The sequence below is a fragment of the Spea bombifrons genome, chromosome 12 (assembly GCF_027358695.1).
Source record: "Spea bombifrons isolate aSpeBom1 chromosome 12, aSpeBom1.2.pri, whole genome shotgun sequence".
Lineage (NCBI taxonomy): Eukaryota > Metazoa > Chordata > Amphibia > Anura > Pelobatidae > Spea > Spea bombifrons.
In genome coordinates, this window is record NC_071098.1 from 27,163,212 (window position 1) to 27,175,492 (window position 12,281).

The 12,281-nt window shown below is 41.5% G+C and overlaps 1 protein-coding gene across 3 annotated transcripts in view; it reads left to right on the plus strand.

Annotated features, from left to right (window-relative positions):
* Nucleotides 1-865: 865 nt before the first annotated feature.
* The window catches only part of TEAD2 (TEA domain transcription factor 2), a 45,774-nt gene continuing 34,358 nt past the window's right edge, over nucleotides 866-12,281 (plus strand). For 2 of the 3 annotated variants that reach the window (XM_053451400.1, XM_053451402.1), the window contains exon 1: nucleotides 1,220-1,439. The gene's annotated coding sequence lies outside the window, so the exon portion shown is untranslated. Of the gene's footprint in view, nucleotides 943-1,219; nucleotides 1,440-12,281 lie in introns of those variants that run through there. The other variant, XM_053451401.1, reaches the window with a different exon arrangement.

Genomic DNA, 12,281 nt, shown 5'->3' on the forward strand with positions numbered 1-12,281 from the left:
CAGCCTTAGGGTCGCCAAACCCCTAGGTGCTGTTAGCATTATCATTCGCTGCTTTAGGTGTAAAGCCCCCCACATCGAAATCTTTTCTAGTATTATACTTTATTTATTAAGCGCTAACATATTCCGGAGCGCTGTATGGTTTAAACATGGGGTGGCTAACAAATAAAAAAGTTACACTAACACAGACAGATACAACAGGAGTTGAGGACCCATCTTTCATACAAAGTTCCTGGTGAGGACGGTGGGCTTCTGAGGGTCCTGCGCATGAGCTTACAACTTAAAACCCTACAACCTTCTTAGCTCTGTTTCAAAAAAAGAGCTTCCGCAGCAGCTGTGAGTTTTCTTACGGATCGTGACCGGGCAAAAAAGGATGATTTTCTCCCCGATCCATCATTGTCCCGAATTCTCCGGGTTTTCCTGAACGTCTCAGGAGGACCTGCAGTTACAACTTATTACACAATGCTCAGTGGCACTGCAGCCAGCCTTGTCATCGCAAGGGGGGGGAGGAGCCTCGCCAGAGGCCCCTCCCCCTCCACCCTGAACTGCAACTGACTCATTGAGCTAATTTCATTCCTCTTTCATTCCAGAGATTCCTCTGAAAAGCTGTCACCTTTCCAAAATACCAAGCCTTGCTTCCCAGCCACCAACAACAACAGAAGCAAGACTAGCCAGAGAGCCCTCCTCATCCTCACCTGACCTTCATCAGACTCACATAGGGAGGAGGGGGCAGAGACAATCCCTCTTGGTTTTGCCTCTCTCACCCCCCCCCCAAAAAAAAAATTACAAGTCTTTCCCTGCAAAGTGCTGAGCAGAGCTACCTCTTCTCCCCCATTCTTGTCTTTGCTCTTGGAGCCCTGATCACCCCCCCCCCCCAACAACAATCTACAATCACTACAAAAGTTACAATATTTCCAGCCCTGCACGTTTCGACCACTGGCAAAGGTAAGCAGTGAAAAACTTTCAGATATGTTGCTTTTTTTTTTCCTCCTCTCTCTCTCTCTTTCTCTCCCTCTGTCTATCACAGGATCTGGGAGCTTCAAATCCTTTTCGTTTTTGGCATGTTTGGCATTTTTTGGGTTCCTTTCTTTCTTCCTGATCACTTTGAGCTTGGATTGTGCTGGAGAGGAGGACAAAGCTGGCTTTTTCTTTCAGTTCTTTCCAAGATCCTCAGAAAAAAAACACTTTTCTCTCTTTTTTTTAAGATTTAGCTCCTTTTTTGACTAAATCTCGATCCTTTTAGATCTTTTTTTTGCTCGTTTTACTCTCAGGGATGGAACTTTCGGTAATAAGTGATCTGTTCTTTCTACCAGATCCCAGATTCGACTTGGTGATCACCCTTGGGGGGCAACAAAAGTCTTTGGGGTATTCGATTATCAGAATTTTAAAGAAATACGGTCTTTGTGGTTTGCTGTTTCCTTGTAGGAAGAGGTCTCTGCTCTGTAAGTAAACTTTATGCTTTTTTGTTTGCTTTACTTTAATGTCTATGTTTTTTAATCCAGAAAAAGAATAATAATCTAAATTTATGGGATTTATTTAAACCCCAACAAAAAAAAAAAAATAACTCAGCCCTGCTCTGCTTTGAGCTCTGTGATCCTTTGTTTTTCCACCTTTCTGCTGAGATCAGCACCATTTCTCTGAGCTGGGGAAATCATGGAGTTTACAATCATTGTGAGTTGGTTACAACTTTTTTTTTTTTTGCTTGTCCTCTAATTTTTTATTTTTTTATTATTTTTTTTTTTTTTTTTACTGTAAGCAGCCATCTTTTCTTAACGGTATTACAGATTCAAAACATATTTTGGAATGTTCCTTTTTTTCCAAAGAGAGAGGGGTGTATTAGGGGGCTAGATATAAAATGATTTTAATTCGAATTAACTCATGCTTAAGATACATTGTTTCATTTTTTTTTTTAAGTAACCAAAAGAGGAAATAGGTTTTCCTGAATTGGTTTTTGTGGTTGAAAACAACAACAACAAAAAAGCATTCTGTATTGTATATAGCACTGAAGTCACTTAAATATTAACCCTTCATGTCCTTCCAGGGGAAGGGTCTCAATAAGTAGAGGGGGGGGGTCACTTTTTGCCACAACCCCCAGGCATTGAGAGTGGCTCATACAGTTGCCATATTGCTTACTGAATATTGCCCAACTGTTGCTGAATAGCTTGTAGGAAATGGGAGCCAAGTTGGAAAGGGAGAGAGGAGGGGAGAAGGGGGGGGGATAAAAAAAAAGGAGGGAGAGGCACAGATAAGGAGGGAACAGAGCTGCCTTTCAAAGTTTGGTCTCTTTGTTCAGCTGTGCCGATCTGCCACACAGACTCTAGTCCCTGCTTTTTATTTATTTTGTAGTACCAATGTGTAAATACGGCAGGAAGCACCTTTTCCCTTATTTCTTTTCACGCTGAGGCCGGCAGCAAACAAATCTGGAATGATTTAACTCCAGAAATCCCCCCACTGTGGCCTATAAACTTTTTAAAAAAGTTTGAGCCTCTTTGTTGCCCTCCACCTTTGTACTGTAACTCCTATTAATCAAGCCCATACCTACAAATATATATATTTTTTTATTACAATTTGCTTGGAAAAAACACATAATTGGTTCGTTTTGAGGTCATAATGTTATTTTCAATTATTTAGTAAGTTGCGGTAAAATTGTGGAAAATGTGTGGTTTATTCTGTAAAGAAATGAATGCTCACAGCCAATACCTATAACATTTTTGTTCCCCTGATGATCAGATTGTTTTGTGTATTTAAAAAATTAGTTTAATAGTTTTTTTTTAAAAAAAAATATTAAAATACATTAAATAGTGAACAAAAAAAAACAATGGTGACTTAAGATCTGCAGTTAATTCTTTATTGTATTCAGTTCTTTGTTGTGTGAGGGGCTTGTATAACGCGGGAGCTTGGGGTCATGGGGTGTTATAGAATTATCCCTAAAACATTGCATGTTTCTATAAAAAAAAAAGTGAAGTTTCTGTTTTTTATTTTTAAAAGTTAAAAAAAAAAAAAATTGTTTACACACAGTTATTTTTTTTAAATGATCCCATTAAAATCTTATATTTTTTAAAATATTTTAAAATAAAAAAACGAAATTATTTCATTTAAAAGAAAACAAAATTGTGATAAGATAAAGGAATTTGTACAAAAATGTCTTGCAGCAAATAATAAGAAAGTGACTTTAATAAGTAAACAATCTTTTAGTTTACATCCATTTGTTGTGTTAAGTTGTATAGTGTTTTTTCCCAGCTCATTTTACATTGGCCCGGGTGAAGTATGAAAGAATGTTCAGCTCAACTTAAGCTTATAATGTTAAATATTTCTATAAATATATGTAAAAAAAAATCTTTAGCATGTATGTCTCTATGGCTCATAGAAAATTGTTCAGCGTGTGTTAGGTAGCTTAGCCGGTGTATAGGTCAAACTGATTGAGCATCCATGTGCTTGCTGCCTTACCATGTCCCATGAAATCATGCTAAACATTAATGAAATTAGAATGATGGTGGCAATGCCATTTCTGTATGAATTGTCTGACATTTTTTTTAAAAATAACATCTAGTTGTTAATAAAGCCTTAGAAACACTGCTGATTCCTGGATAAGTTGCATGTGCCACAAGGGGACATAGGGTATACTCAAGCTCATTGGAGGTTGGCCCTGTGTAATGCATAGTGAAGTCCTGGATAGGAATCTCCATCATCCCTGGAAGATTTTAAGTTCTCCAGCTTATTTCTATTCTGTAAACTCCCACCAGGGCTGCCCTAACCCCTTAAGCGTTGTAGTAATCGGTGTTTTGAGCCTCAGAATTAAATTGGTGTTGGGTCACGTTGGCAGATTTCATTTTTAATGTAAGGAAACCCATTGGCACTTTTATCGTAACTGTTCCTATGTTGTCCACACAAGTCACTTTTGTTGGTGGAAGATAATCTCATGATTCACTGCATAATAGTGACCTCCACAGCCAGTGGCAAACTCTTGGTGTCCAACAGCCAAGAAGTGGAACGGTTCTGTTCTGTAAGATATTAAGTTTGGGTCATGTTAGGTGGCCAAGATGTGAGGTGGCCCAAGTTGCATTTGAAGTGAATTCCATGGAAATCTCAAATTCTCTGTTTACTATGAATCTGGAAGACCTGTAGAGTTGAGTCCTCATTGTCCTCAGTGGCTTCTGCCCGTAATCTAGTTTAATGTTGGCGGCAGACTCTTTAGCTTTGAGTTCTTATGGCTTTTGACTCGTTGGACTTTCCATCGAAGACTCTACAAAGTCCGCAGTTCCTTTGAACATCGTTGAGTTCATCTTACAGGTCCCACTAAACGGAACCCAAGTTTTCATTACGAACAGCTGAGGATATCCTTCTTAAGACCTGGGCCTCATCATCCCGCTTCTTGAATATACCCTGACTTGGTGTACATATTGGAATACTCAAGCTGTCAAAGGGCACGTGAATGATAATGCCTGCCCCACCAAGCATGATGATAGGAGATATGCTTAAGAAACATGGTGGAAACTGCTTTGATTGATTGTCGCAACCCAACAAAGGAGGACATCAAGAGAAAGCTCCAACCACCAACAGACCTGCATCCCCCAACATTATTTTACTTAGTGCCCCAGATTTGATCCTTGTGCGTAGGCAATTGTTATGTTTTACTCTACTTCTCGGTTTGTTTGCCTACTTTCTTAAGTTGATAAACTGGTTCTTGGTGTGGAGCTTGTTTGACCGGGTTTAGATTAAGTTACCCCTTTAGAAGTTTGTTGACCCTGGCCCAGCAGTATTACTAATCATGGGGGTTTCCGTGGTTTTTTTCTTTTTTTTTTGGTGTAAATCTGATGCTCCTGATCCGGTATTCGTGGTCTTGTTATAAGAAAATCTTTTTTTGGGGGTTTTAGAAGGTCCTCTGACCTTCATAGGGGACATTCCAAATTGTGGACTTCTTCCTATACGATTCAACCAGGAAATAAAAAGCACAAACACGAGCTGCCACCACTTAATAATTGCGTCCGTGTTTTTGCCTATATATATAATTATACATATGATGAGCAGGGTGTCATCCACGGATCCTCATGCGCAATGATTTATTCCTTTACGACATGGATAAAGCATTGTGCCGTGGCTGAATCATATGACTTTAGCTCAACACATGACCCGTGTCTTCTACGTGGTGCCGTGACCTTGCCTATCGTTATTCATCATAGGAGTATAACACCTTTTTTTTTAGAATCAAGTTAAAATTGACATTTTTTGGAAGGTTGCAAGACCAATTTTTTTTTAGTTTCTATGGGGATTCTGGGTTTCATTTTAAAACTTTTGAACGCTTCGGGGAACGTAGACCCCGGAACAAGCAGTCTTTATGGTGCTTATTTTTTTTTTACATTTAGTTTCAACTCATCGTAAGGGCTGAACACATGCGCAAGAATAACGCACGGTTTGTGTGTTGTGACAGTTTCCATTTCTTTAACGGGTTGCGCATGTACACAGACCCCATTCAATGACTGTGTGGTCACACAGCAACTGGACACATATTTGCACCATCTGCATAGAATAGCCGGCATTTTCCGCCGTGAATAGGAGGCTATTCTTTCGAGGAGGTGACTCCATTAAACACACACTATGTCTCGGATTCCAATAATAAGGGGATTAGGCTCGTTGACCCCCTTCTCGGCCGGTAACAATGAGCTCTTTGCCAGTGCGCTGTCTTAAAAACAGAGGCATTTAGTAGCCATTGGATAGATTTTTTTTTTTTTGCCCAACGCCAATTAATGAAGGCATCGGGCTTTGGCGTTTAACCCCTTTGAGTCTGAATGCAGACCGGGCATACTGCTTTTGGACACTCAAGACTGTAGTCCGTAGGTCTGCGACTGAATGTTCTTGGTATAGAAACCTAGAATCTGCAGGCAGATCGGCCCCATTCGGCCCTGCTGTAAAGACTCAACCCTTAACCAGTCGTTGGTCTCGTCAGGAGCTGTATGCCGATCCCATGCATGTTACAATCCCCTCACTGTATTAGCCTCTACCACCTCTGCTGGGAGGCTGTTCCGCTTGTCTACCACCGTCTCACTCTATAGGTTATATCTCCTTTAAACCACCCACCAGCCCGTTCTATCACCCACATTCCTGGCTTCGTGGTGCCCATACAGCCCTATAGAAAGACACATAGGATGCATTGATACTTTTCCCTATATAATATTATATAATGTACATTTGGCAGCGGCACGGCAGTCCTCGGGGGCCAGAAAAAGCAATCCGTGTCTTTCCAACTATCTTGTTCAAATTCCAAGGCCTCGGGGGAACGAGGGCTGCGGGATCCGATGTGCGGGATCCGGCTTCTATCACCTGGGGCTTGGATCTCGGCGGCGTTGGAAGCCACCGATCGATTGTTTCAGTGGAATCCCGTCGTTGGCAGAGCCTTTACTTTACGTAACAATATAATAACATCCTTAAAAGTCCTTAAATCCCCGGAAATATACGCTGGCATTTAGTGGGTTAAAAAAGAGAGCACAACCTTAATCAGCGACGCACACGGCGTGATCCGTTTAATTCGTTTATTTAGAGGTGCCGTTCCACTTGGACAAAACACCAAGCAGATAAACCTTACCAGATCTGCCATTGGATTCTTTCCTCTAAAGCTTTTAAGAAGCATTTAGAGTTTCTATGGCAACAAGCTTGTGTGTCACGTGACAATTAGGTGTTCCCAGTAAAAAATTTATTAATGAGGAATATGAGTTTTCCGTGATAAAATAATATCACAGAAGGGCTTGGGCGTACGGCTTCAGCTCACGGATTTCCCCTATATTATAAAAGACCTAATAGTAATAATAATAATGCTGAGTGAATTGTTCTCTCACTGATTTGACTATGCATTATACAGGGCCAGCTCAGCCCTCTTAGCAGGATAGAGTGTTGGTCCAGTCTAATGCATAGTGAAGCCCCTGGAGCTTAAATGTTTCATCTGCAAGCTTAGTGAATATATCAAGGAGACTTCCGTGACCCCAGACTGCATTGGGTTCCAGACTGCTCATCTGGAACATGGGGGCAAATGCCCAGTGGGCTGGCGGCCACAAACTCCCCCGATCTGCAGGACGTGCCCGGTGAGCACAGAAATGTAGCATTGTGGCCACGTGTGCCCAGCCATCGGACGGCCACTGGCCTTAAAGTGCCAGAGCCACAATATCATTGCCAGTCTAGAACCCTGAGTTCTAGTGTCTGTTATATTCGTAGTGCTGCCATCTACTACTGTTAAAAAGAATCAAAATGCAGGTACCCCCCCCCATCCTTGCCCTATAAGCTGACAATCAAATGTTTAAAATATACCGTGGGGAAAATGAAATTAGCAAAAGAGATTAAGGCCGTCTGGGAGGAGGAGGAGGAAGGGCGAGCGGTGGAAATCAGCAATCTCATCTCAGATAGTGCTGAGAGTAGGACAGGTAAAAGAGATCTGCTGGAGGGGAGCCACAGAGCCCTGGGGGTAAAGTTGAAAACTGGAGATACCAGTTACAGATCAAAGCGGTTTGGGGAGGGGAAGAAAAAGAGCCAGGTTCTTAACGCATTAACCCTTTAATCGCCCGAAGCAACCCATTTAAGAAAAAAAACAAAAACCCAAACACTAAAGGGGTTAAAATAATAGTATTTTTTCCGGTAACATTTATGCACGCAACACGCATGCGCTCGTACAACCAGACGCAGAAACATTGCGTTCGATGGCGAATAACCATTCGACCCGCTTGTAAAAGACTCTGACCTTAACCAGTCCCCGTATACCTATCTTATTAATGTTTAAAATTCATTTACTGTATTAACCTCTTCCACCTCTGCTGGGAAGCTGTGCCACTTCCTGACATTACGTCGGCGGTTATGATATTAACAAACGTAACATTGCTCTTGCTAACGCGGCTTGGATTGCGTTTAGGGTCTTTGGCTCGGTTCGTCGTTCTCAGTCCCCCCCCCATGTGATGTCTGCAGGGCCTGTTTTAACAAGTTATTTACTAAACAGTGGAGTGAGATGAAACAATGTTGTTTGTTTTTGTTACATACATTATACATGGGGAAGGGGCACCCCCGGTAAGGTTCTTCTGAAGGACGGCCAGTCGGTCCCCTTTGATGGGTCGCTGTTTAGTAAATATGGCTGGATAGTAATTTATTAAGACACTTAAATTAAAAATTAAAAAAAAAATACTATTTTATATAAAATATTTCCTGCTTTTTCTATAAGCATTGTTGGGGCTTTTAGGGCTGTAGAACCCTGTGGTACCCCTCATACCCAGCAAACATTCTGAGCGTCTAGAAAAAAGGGGGATTAGGGGAGGAAAGAGGGGAATCGGGGATCGGGGTCCCTAAGACTGTCTTACCCCTTTTACATATTGGGACCCCAATTCATGTGCCCCACTTTCCTCCCCTGCTGTCCCACTTTCCTCCCCTGAATCCCCACATTCCTCCCCTGAATCCCCACTTTCCTCCCCTGCTGTCCCTCTTTCCTCCCCTGAATCCCCACTTTCCTCCCCTGAATCCCCACTTTCCTCCCCTGAATCCCCACTTTCCTCCCCTGCTGTCCCTCTTTCCTCCCCTGAATCCCCACTTTCCTCCCCAGAATCCCCACTTTCCTCCTCTGATGTCCCACTTTCCTCCTCTGATGTCCCTCTTTCCTCCTCTGATGTCCCTTTCTAGGGATAATGTGTATAGAAATAGTAGGAAATGTTTTTAAAATGTTATCTTTATTTAAAATAGTATTTATTTTTATATAAGCGTCTTAATAAATTACTATCCAACACCATATTTACTAGGAAGAGAGGGAGTTTTACTTTCCGGAGAAGGTGGTGGGTAAGTGGAACAGCCTCCCAGCAGGAGTGGTAGAGGCTAACAAAGGAAGGGAATGCTAGAAAATGATTCTGTGTAGTTTTGTAGTAAATTTGCGCCACTTTCTTGGTGTGTTTTCAACCCGATTTTGCAAGCGAGGCTTTCTGCTGGTGTGATCTGCGATTGACCTCCGCGAGTGTTTAATGACATAATGCCGATTCTCAAAGGCAGGGAATCTCTTCTTGTTTAGGAAACTGGTCGAGTTCCAAATATTTTGCATTCCACAAATCAGGAAAGAAACATTCAAATGACTCTGGCTTATTCGGATGAAGTCACATCTCATTTATTATCATCATCTGATAAATAACATTATCATTTATCCTTTCTATATGGCGCCATCATATTCCGCAGTGCTGTAAAATTTTATTCATTATTTACGTTTTCAAATAATCATCAATAATTTAGAACGAAAAAGGTCGTTAACAGGAGACTAGGGTTTAGACCTCAATCAGGAGCCATATTCCTGTCCCATGCATGTTTAAATTCCCTCACTGTATTAACCTCTACCACTTCTGCTGGGAGGCTGTTTCGTTATCTACCACCCTCTTTAAGGGCTACTTCGTATCTTGATAGAAAAAAAAAACCCTTTTGAAGTAACAGAACATCTTAACATACTCTCTGTAGACAAGGTTGACTTCAATTCAGCTAACTGCTATTAACCGGGGAGAGATAATCATGCAGATGCTGCGAACAGGAAGTTAAAATTCGCTGCCCACTCGGTATTCACAATAATAAGATGCGCTTTCCCATACATGCAGTTTTTCTTCATTAATTTTAGAAGTCGAAGGGTTAGAAGGCGGCTTACGGGACAAAATATTTTCCAGTTACCCAACATCCTTTTTAAAAAACAAACATTTTTTTTTTATTTTTTATTTAAAAAAAACAAATTAAAATTAAAAACAAACAAAAAAAAACACACCAATAAAGTCTGAACTACCTCTGCCTATTGCTCCCCGAAGGGGATCTGTTCATTTCGGTCTGATAGTATCTCTTCTTGCCCCTCCCCCTCCCATTTCTTTTCACCCCCCCAGGGGGGCTGGAAGGCTGTACAAGTCCAGATGTGCAGAAGGCCCCCTCCCAGAAGGCATGGGGTGTTTAGGTTTCTGTCATTCTGTACAGATAACGATCCTAAGGAGTCTGGGACTTGGTAGGAAGTCTTCTTGGCCGGAGTTGTCTCGAGTAGCAATTATATATCATTTTCTTAAAGAAAAGGAATTAATTACAGTGCGAAAACATAACAATTTACTAATCTTACGAGATTACTATTCTTGCTGAACTTTTTTTTGTGTCGCCGTATACAGGGCTGAACCCCAGCTGTTAGTTAGCAATTAGAATATTATAACCGGGTGATAATTACCAGCTGTGTTTATCCACCAAAAATGGTGCCTGGCTCGGAGCGGCTGAGGATGGGGGAGGGCAAGGCCTGGCCTGGGTATAGAGGAACAGAACTCATATCAAGCTTAGCCAGAATTTTGGTCTGGTGGTAGATAAATTGAACAGCCTCCCAGCAGAAGTGGTAGAGGCTAATACACTGAGGGGATTTAAACATGGGGTAGGCATATGGCGCCTCAATCTAAGACGAGACCAACGACTGATTAAGGAAGCAAACTGATTAAGGAAGCAAACGGGTGTCGATAACCCGTTTTAACCTTTTAAGGCCATCGGTGCGATGCTCTGCAGTTTAGCGCAGCGCTCTGCAGACATCTCTGGCGTGAAGCCGTGAACGCAGCAGTTAACCTAGTTCTCCGTGGTACAGCAATAAACATCGAATTAACAGGATTTGCTTGTGTAAGACGAGCCGGCATTGTAGCCGACGACAACTCCTGACTCCCAAGTCATGTGTACCGAACACTTCGCCTCATATCCTTGCATTGTTCTTGGAACATGAATGAATCATACAGGAAGTGACACGCACTGTTCCTAATTCACTCGCCATCCCCTTAGAGTAAAATGGGATTTATTTTAGCCTCATCGGGTACTTCCTGAACTTTAGCGGTAATGCGTACAGTAATAAATAACAAGTATCGGTAAATATACCTGCTTTTACTTTACATGGAGGAACTATGCAAGGCATGGAATTTCACTCAGAGAATAGAAACCTCCACACCTCAAATAATCAGAGGGGGGCTCCAAAATTGTTCATGTTAATTTTAACCCCTTAAAATGGGCAGTCCCTAAATTGAAAACAATGCATTTTGAGCCCGTACATGTACAGGCTTTGTCATTAAGGGGTTAATTTTTTTTTTTAAAAAAATATACGCATGAAGGATAGTTTGGAAGAAAAAGTAAAGGCCCATGTTTTTAACCCAAAAAGACAGCTTGCAGTGCCCCCGCCATGATTTTGCGATACATCCGTAAATAGGCGCTTAATAAAAGGCGGGAACTTTCCCACCTACTTCAAAAAAACTAGCCAGAAAGAAAAAAAAAAAATAACAATTAAATGGACTTCTTCTGATCCTAATCATTGTTTTGTTGCCGGAATACAAAACAACATTTTCTTCCCCCCAAAACATTGTAGCATTCAGCAGAAGTGACCCATGAAGTCACTGCTTTCTGCTCGACTCCATTAAAGAAAGACACTGAGATTTCAATCAGCGACCACTTCCTGCTTCCTCAAGGCCTCCCGTTAAATAATCTCAGCAAACAGCACTGATTTGGCGCTTGGCTTCTAGATCTTTCTCCCGCCCAACCTCCTCCTCCTCCTTCCTGATCGGAGTTAGCTTTCCACTATCTCTTTGTGTACAAGTCAGATGCGTGCTACCAGAGCTATTTGTCTCGCTAGTTAAACGTTGTAGTTTTACACCTGCCGGGTCTACATTGTCTTCTGCGGCCCAAGGAGATCAATGCTTTGCTTGCAAATAAACATTTTTTTTATTTATTTAGAAGTAACACGGCCAGGTGTCTCCGTAATATTATGAACCGATCTGGAGGTATGGAAAGTACCGTCCAAATATTTCCAGCTTGAATTTAAGAGGTTAACAGAACTAGGAAAATAAACCTAGGAAAGGCCTAAAGATTAGGGAGATTTAACCCTTTCACTTAGTAGATACATGTTCAAGATGGAAAGAATCTAAAGGCCTAATGGTTAGTTTGACTTAGCAGATGGAGGTACAAGCGACAAAGAAACTAAAGCCCAAATTGTTCAGGGGATTTAACCCTTTCATTTAGTAGATGGAAGTATAAGCGCTAAAGGCCTAATGGTTCAGGAGCCTTAACCCTTTCCCTTAGTAGATGGAAGTATAAGCGCCAAAGAAGCTAAAGACCTAATAGTTCAGGAGACTTAACCCTTTTACTTAGTAGATTGAAGTATAAGCGCCAATGAAGCTAAAGGCCTAATGGTTCAGGAGACTTAACCCTTTCACTTAGTAGATGGAAGTATAAGCGCCAAAGAAGCTAAAAGTCTTAATGGTTCAGGAGACTTAACCCTTTCACTTAGTAGATGGAAGTAC